Here is an 8,302-nt window from a genome sequence, read left to right as displayed (position 1 = left end):
CTTATCCATTCCTATTAGCCAGAATATACTCTGATTACATAAGTACTTTAAAAAATGTTCTGCAACTAAAAGACAATTGGAAACCACTAACGTAAAGAATTTTGAAGGAATTGGCTTTTTCACCTGATGACCTTTTAGTTTCATTGCTTATAATCATCATTAATCATCTTAAAATCATATCTCAACATTACTGAAGAGAATAAATTAGAACTACCATTTCAATAATAACTTACATCTTTCTTCTTCAACTGCTCAAAAGTAGAGTCTATATAATGTACATGCACTTACATAGTTGGAAAGTAATTATTTTTTCAAAAGCAATTTATTAACATTTCAAGTAGGTGTGGTGCAATTTTGAGTTAGTCATTTTTAATCCCATAGAGCTTTCGTTATAACACACACTTGGTATCTTATTTGTATGAGTTTCTTACTATAAGAATTATCACTTAGATATCTTGTCAATAAATATTAGACTCAGTTACCTCTTGGAATATGTTATCTTAATTGATATTAAACAAGCTATTAAAATCTAGAGTTTTTTGGGAGAGTTTGTCATTATGATAGTAATTTTTCCAACTTCAGTAAATGTTAAGTCATCATGATCTATCTGGATTGGTTAGATAAGAGGCAGTTCTTTGATCTTGAGAATGTGCTTTCCTTTTTCTGTGATTGAACATATTCTTTTACATAAAAAAACAAAACAAAAAAAATAATGGTTTAAGTCCTGGTTCATTCAAGGGTGATCAATTTTAAAACATTGGCTCATGATAGACTAGTTATAACTTATTTGTACACTAGATGACCTTTTATTTGGATTGGGGATTATAATTTGCAAGTGATGAGAAACCTTGTGTCTATGATCCAAGTCAATCTTTTCTTACATATAGCTACCAAAGAAACTGAACTTGTAAGTTATGTAACTGTGGGTGTTCATAAAAGTAGAGGAAAGATAGCTGGGAGTCTTAAGGAATATTTAATCAGATGGTTTAGATCAGGAGAATTACCCACATTATACTACAGAGCAAACCTGTTTAGCTACTTAATTATTCATGACAGCCATTGTCTCTGAGACAAGCTAGGTAGCTGGACTCATTTTTAACATGTAACTTATTTTCTATGCTCCATACAAGCCACGATTTTTCTGTTTTGAAAAAACAGAAAAGAGCAGAGGTTTATAGTTTTCCAGGAAACTTAGGTGCATTTGGTCCCTTTGACCGAATAGCATAGAATGCTTTGGATGTTTGGATAGGTTACTACTGTGGATGGCCACATGCAATAGTACGGTTTTGGTTATCTTTCAAGCTTATAATACTATTACCTCTATTTATCACAAGTAACTCATGGTAGCCATACAATGATATGGCTCCCAGGCACTGATGATTAGATTGAATTGGACATGGCACAATGGACGCCAACCAGATTTTGTTTGAGGAATTTTGGAATTGGGAATGAGATAGCAAATAACTTTTGTTTACAGACACCATTTAACAGTTAACATCAGGAGCTGTGATCAGACCATAATATTCTATATGGACAAAGAATGAAAAAGAAGGATGTAGCTATGCAAAGAGAAGCATCATGAATAGAAATAAAGTCCTGATAGTTTGCATTTCTCAGTTCTAGACACTATGTGAGGCTCATCTGCAGTCCTGTTTAGGTTCCTCTCCTCCGTTTCATCACAGTATCTCTCTCTCTCTCTCTTTTTTTTTCTTAAGGAAGCTTGAGTTGTTTCTGTCACTTACAACTAAGATATCTCACTGAGTAATAATAGAATTCATTAATGAGGGCAATCAGTATGAAAACACCTGTAAGTAACATGGTATATGTCCAACATATTTAATTAAATCTGATCTAAAATGTTATGATCTTTATAACTTTTGGCTTTAGAGGGTAACCTTTATCTGACTTTGTCTTCATATTTTGGGGATCTTTTACTCTAGCCACTCAAGCACTTTCTGTGATATTTAAGATGCACTCCAAATCTAAGATTACATGAAATCATTTGCTTTATTTCATAGGACAAAATATTGAGGCATTATCTTTGGAGAAACAAAGTAATAAGTCATGTTACATCTAATGAATTGTTATTGAATTTGTACAGGCAAATCAAAGACCTCCTTTTCAACATAATTGCTGATCTTAACCGTTATGTTAGCTTGTCATTGATATCTTAATCTTACTGACAAAACTGTAAAAGTGCAAAGCATTATGTCAGTTTTGTGTTGAATTACTAAATGTGTAAAATCTAAAAGAAGTAGACACTGTTGACTAGGAGTAATGTTTATTTATTTTTATTCCTGCACATGGCTACTTAAACATTTGAAATTTGTATGAAACCTTGTTTATTTTTTGATTTGTACCTTTATGACCTACTGCTCTCTGGAAGTGTCAGTTTTTGTGTGTATGTGCAATATATTTAATTTGTTATTTTATTGTTTTGGATTCATATAAAGTGGAGAAAACAGGTTTGGATCTGTTTGATCAATTCCTTCAGGTGATAGTCTCCTTTAATTGCAGTATTGATTGCAGCAGGTGTAATGGGACCTGTGACTTCATATGATACCATGTCAGCCTTCAGAGGAAACAAAAGCTTTGGAAGCAAGTGGTTCAGGTTACTATTTATCTCATGACCCTATGAAAGTTGACATGTGTCATTAATAGTGACATGCCAGAGATTCAGATTTCTTTGGCATAGCTTCTGCAAGTTAAGACAGTTCTCTGAATTTTATAGTCTTGAAATATTTCCATGAATGTTACCCATGAGAATGTTAGCATTTCTTGAGTTCAGCAAGGTCAGATGAAAAGCAATTTTTCCCCCTTTCTCTGGTTTCTGGTTGGCCTTTTAGTTTTAGATAACAATGAGTGGAAGAATTGTGAAATTCTAGGAGCTCTAGGAGCTTAGTAAGGCGAATAAGTCATTGATACAAATAGTGGCAACTGTATCATAACTGAGACTAAAGTAGTATGGAAAAGTCATTTTGGAAAGTGGTATGGGAGGCTGGTAGACTTGTCTCAGACACTTTTCAGCTACTTTCTCACTGGTGATTTGGGCAATAAATATTATCGATATAACCTTCATTTTCTTCATCTGAAATTTATGAGAGTAATAATAATGTTCACTTAATTGGGATGTTTGTTAGGAGAAAATGAGATAGTACATATTTCTAGATAATCATAAGTGCTCAAAAATATAAATTAAATGTAATGCCCGCAGTAGAGGAAGGAGAAGTTACTTCTATCTAGTATATTCAAAGAAAAAGCCAAGGAAGAGAGAACAAAACTATAAGTAGGTTTCAAAGACTAAGATGATGCTTCTTAAGTGATGGATATCAGAGGTGAAAGTGTGCCATATAACCTCAGGAAAGTAAGTAAACTAGTTTGAGAGATATTTAAGGTTTACATGTTTCAGTGAGTCTTAAACTTTCAAACCAAAATATTTATCAGGGCACAGGAAACATCTGTCCCTAGGGAAGGTAACACCACCACCAACAACGCATTTTCCAATCCCGCATAGTTGGAAAAATGTATCAATGTTTGGAATTGACTTGGCTCTATACTTTACATTCACTGTCTCAGTTTATTGCCAAAATAACTTTTGGAGAGTGCATGAATCTCATTGCATGAGATAAGAAAATTGAGGCCCACAGTGAGGCCCACAGTTAGTGAATTAGTAGGTGGTGGAACTGGGACTTGAAAATATGACTGCAAGCCCTCTTTCTAAACCATTCTGTATATTGCTTCCAGAGACTTGATCCTGGGTGTTCAAATTTTTGGAAGTATCTTGTTTTACTATTGTTATTTTTTAAACCAAGAAAATGTTGAATCCAGCCTAATAATATATACATTTATTTTGATATAATGTTTTAAAATGCAAATGTTTGCATCTATTTAGTAGGTTAATAGTATAACACAGACTGTCAATTTCTGAAGATCTGACCATTTTCAAGTGTCTCCTTTCAAGGATATTAGGATATAACCTAATAAGAGCTTCAAGCTATTTTTAGTCTGCTTGTTTGATGGTGTTTTCACTATATAATTCCTAGCAAAGACTTTTGCTGCTTTGTTTACAAAATGAAATAAAATATCTAATGTTCTTTCTTCAATATTTGCATGATTAATTTTAAAATTTGCTATAATATTAATAATTTTATGCAGTTACTAATTAAGGTTGTATGATAACAGAATAGCTTTGTATAAGGCTTTCTTAAGTTTTATAGTTTTTTTCAGTTGATGATTTATAGTTGAATACTTGTCATGAGGAATCATGAATTTCCTCTGAAGGAAACTTATAAATGGATTCCTAAACTTCGAATTTAGAGTCAAGTGTAGAGTCATTGAAATATATCTTCCATGAAATTAATAAAGAATAATTTTAAAGAAGTTGTAAATATCTATATCATATAGACTTATTTTCTAATTAATGTTATTCACCACATTAAAGTATTGTATTTTAGTTGAAATAATTATATTAATTTGTGTGATATATACTTACTACTCCCAAATTATCTTGTTTATACTTTAATGATGAAGACCAAATACTAGTTTGAATCAATTATGCCTAATATCTTGATTAGCAGCTTATCTCTGGGAAAGGAATAACAAAGTTTGCAAGACTTATGAAATTCAGGCATACCTGAAAACCACAAAAAGCTTTCATTTCTTGATAGCCAAAGATGAATGGAAATTAAACTTTACCTAGTAACTCAGAGCAAACAAAGCACATATCTAAATAACACTAATTCTGGTTCTGATTTTAAGTAAGAGCTTGAATATACAGAACTTTAACTCTTGAATTATGGAACTGGATGTCCCTAGGAAAGTGAATTAGGATTACATTTACATGGAACATTTTATAGTAAAGGTGTAGGAAACCAGCAGAAAAGAGAAACAAAAATAATTTAAGAAATCATCATGCCTACATACAAACTTTATCCATCTGACATGTGACCTCAAATTTGTCTTTTTTACTAGGAAAATAAGATTGCTATAATCGTTACAAGTACTTAGACTGGATACTTGCTTAAAGACAATACCCCAAAGTGGCGCCTGGGTGGCTCAGTGGATTAAGCTGCTGCCTTCGGCTCAGGTCATGATCTCAGGGTCCTGGGATCGAGCCCTGCATCGGGCTCTCTGCTCCGCAGGGAGACTGCTTCCTCCTCTCTCTCTGCCTGCCTCTCTGCCTACTTGTGATCTCTCTCTGTCAAATAAATAAATAAAATCTTTAAAAAAAAAAAAAAGACAATACCCCAAAACACGACTGACTGATTGATTGACTGATTCCTTTTTTTAAATTTAAATTTTTATTTATTTAATATTTTTGTCTTTTGATCTTTCCTTTAAGACAGAGAATACTTTAAACCCACGAAATAAATGGACAGCTTGGGTCTGAAATAAAGCATCATATTTTCAAACACAGGTCAGTAATTGTATGCGAGAGTATATACACTGCTATATACAAATGAACAGATCAGAGCACAGCTTATCAATGCTTTTAAGACAGATTAAACTTCCCTGTAAAAGCAGCACCTTTGTGACATTTTTAACTTTTGTATTCCTCTCCTTCTTCTTTCTCCTCTCCTCCTTCTTTACCCTTTACTTCAACAGAAACCACACCAACCTCCTCATAATCCTTCTCAAGGGCCTCAGAAAACTCTCCTTTCTCCATGCCCTCACCCACATACCAGTGAACAAAGGCATGGTTGGCAGGCATCAGGTCAAATTTGTGGTGCAGGTGAGCCCAGGTCTCACCACTGGCTGTGGTGTTGCTCAACATGCCCAGGCCTCGCCTTACTTCGTCCAGTTCTCCATCAGGTGGTACAGTGGGAGGCTCGTGATTGGTGCCAACTTTGAAGCCAGTGATACCCCAGTCCACAAACTGGATTATATGCTTGGTCTTAATGGTGGTAATGGCAGCATTAACATCTTTGGGAACCATGTCACCATGGACCAACAGGCAGCAGCCATGTATTTACCATGGCGAGGGGCATGTTTTACCACCTGGTTGGCTGGCTCAAAGCATGCATTGATGATCACTGTTACAGAAGGTATAGATGGCAGGCTTTCTCAGCAGAGATGACAGGAGCATGTATGGCCAGAGGGAAGTGGATATGAGGATAGGGCACCAGGTTTGTCTGGAATTCTGTCAGATCAACATTCAAGGCTCCATCAAATCTGAGGGAAGCGGTGATGGAAGACACAATTTAGCTAATAATGTGGTTAAGGTTAGTGTTATGTTGGATGTTCAATATAGAGGTTTCTACTACAGATGACCTCATTGTTTAGCATGAAGACAAAATCAGGGTGCTCCAGAATGGTATGGGAAGTGAAGATGGAGTTGTAGGGCTCAAATATAGCTGTGGAAACCTGGGGGGCTAGGTTAATGGAAAATTCCAGCTTGGACTTCTTACCAGAAGGTCATTCTATCAACAGGGAGGTGAACCTAGAACCAGTTCCCCCTCCAAAGCTGTGGAAAACCAAGAACCCTGAAGACTTGTGCACTGGTCAGACAGTTTCCAAATTCAGTTCAAGATGAGGTCAATGATCCTCTTGTCAAGGGTGTAATGCCTTTGGTCAGTTATTGGCAGCATCTTCCTTGCCTGTGTTAGACTGTTCAGGGTGGGAAAGCTGGCAGTAGGTGCCAGTGCAAACTCCATCAATGACCATGGGTGCTGGGTCTACAAATAGTGGGCACATGCTTGCCAACAGCCATCACACTGAAGAAGGTGTTGAATGAGTCATCTCCTCCCCCAGTAGTCTTGTCACTTGGCATTTGACCATTAGGCTGGATGCCATGGTCCAGGCAATAGAGCTCCCAGAACGTATTGCCAGTCTGAGCAGCCTGGCCAACATGGATGGAGATATAGTCAAGCATGGTTGCTGCTTTGTGGCTGCTGTGCAGATAGTGGAGAGAAAGTGGTGAGGTTGTTGCTTCTAACAGTGAGACTCTTAGGCAGTCGATGTAAGAGAGCCTGCCAAAATATGATTTGATTAAAAATGAAATGTGAAATTTTTATTTTTAAAAAATATGTTCTCTATGTGAAAAGAGTAAACAACCTGATGGATCAATAATTTTTGATAAGGTACTTTCAGTTCTGTGAAACATGAGGAGGTTTTTAAAAATGGTCTCTGTTCTTGAGGAGTTCAAGTTTAGTAACATATAAAAAATGTAAGTAATTAAAGCATATTATCATATTTATTACCTTCTACATATTAGTACAGCGGAATGAGTAGTGAGGTTTATTTTAGACCAGTAAGGTTTCACAGAGACAGAGCTGATATATAAATAAATGAAATATAATGAAATCTTCACTAATGAATACAACATGTACAAAACAACATGTACTAGAGTGTGGAGAAACAAAGTAATGTGTTCAGAAGCTGTGAATTTGGCATTTTCAGAAATAAGGAGGGAAGGATTTGATGGATGGGTATGAGACTACAGAGCAAGCATATCAGGAGATGAGTAGTAAGTTGTGAAATACTTGGAGTTATTTTTTTTTCTTCCTCAGGGAAAATAGCTTAGAAAATTTTGGGTCAGCTACTCAAGATAGGATAGTTCACACTACTAGTGTAAAAGAAAATCCACTAGCATTAATCCAGGTGACAGGGAAAAAACTTAAACGGTTATTTTCATAGTTTAAATGGTAAATTTAATAATACCTAACCTAAGAGAGGTAGTAAAGATAAAGTAGGACAGACTAAAAGCCATTTCAATATGACTTAATGATTAAATTAATACATACATATAGTGAGAATGGGAGAGTCAAATTAACTTCCAGGAATGTAGCTTTGGGGAGGAAAAGGATAATAGATTCAATTTGGGCATGTTGAATTTGAAGTTCCCATGGAGCACACAGGTTATATATGTATATTCAGTAGAAAATCATATAAACATGCTATGACCTTGGAGAAAAGGACAGGGCCATAATAGTACATTGGTGGGTATCTCATTCAGGTTCCCAAGAGGAAAATTATGAGCACTCAGTAATAACTATAATAATTCTGGGAGGGTATATTTACAAAGAGATGGATTATAAAAGTATGGACAAGTTAAAAGGAAACCAAAAGAATATTGAAGGAAACTTACTAACAACAATAAAACTATTACATTTTCTAAACCTAAACAATGAGAGAGGGTAAAGGTCACCTAAAGCTATACATAAATACATACAAGAATGCAGGTGGCCAGGAAAGAAACAGTGTCCATCTGTTGAGGGACACAACCAGCTTGAGAGGAGACTTCAGAGGAGGGGAATAAATAACCTGACCTGACTCTCTTCCTTCTCTCTGAACTTATACTATT

At 35.4% G+C, this 8,302-nt stretch overlaps 1 pseudogene; it reads right to left on the bottom strand.

Moving 5' to 3' along the window:
- Positions 1-5,539: 5,539 nt before the first annotated feature.
- On the bottom strand, positions 5,540-6,871 carry LOC123940775 (annotated as a pseudogene).
- Between the last annotated feature and the right edge of the window lie 1,431 nt (positions 6,872-8,302).

This window comes from Meles meles, chromosome 4 (assembly GCF_922984935.1).
Source record: "Meles meles chromosome 4, mMelMel3.1 paternal haplotype, whole genome shotgun sequence".
Classification (NCBI taxonomy): Eukaryota; Metazoa; Chordata; class Mammalia; order Carnivora; family Mustelidae; genus Meles; species Meles meles.
The sequence above is the reverse complement of the archived record's forward strand: the minus strand, read 5'-3'. Positions and strand labels throughout refer to the sequence as shown.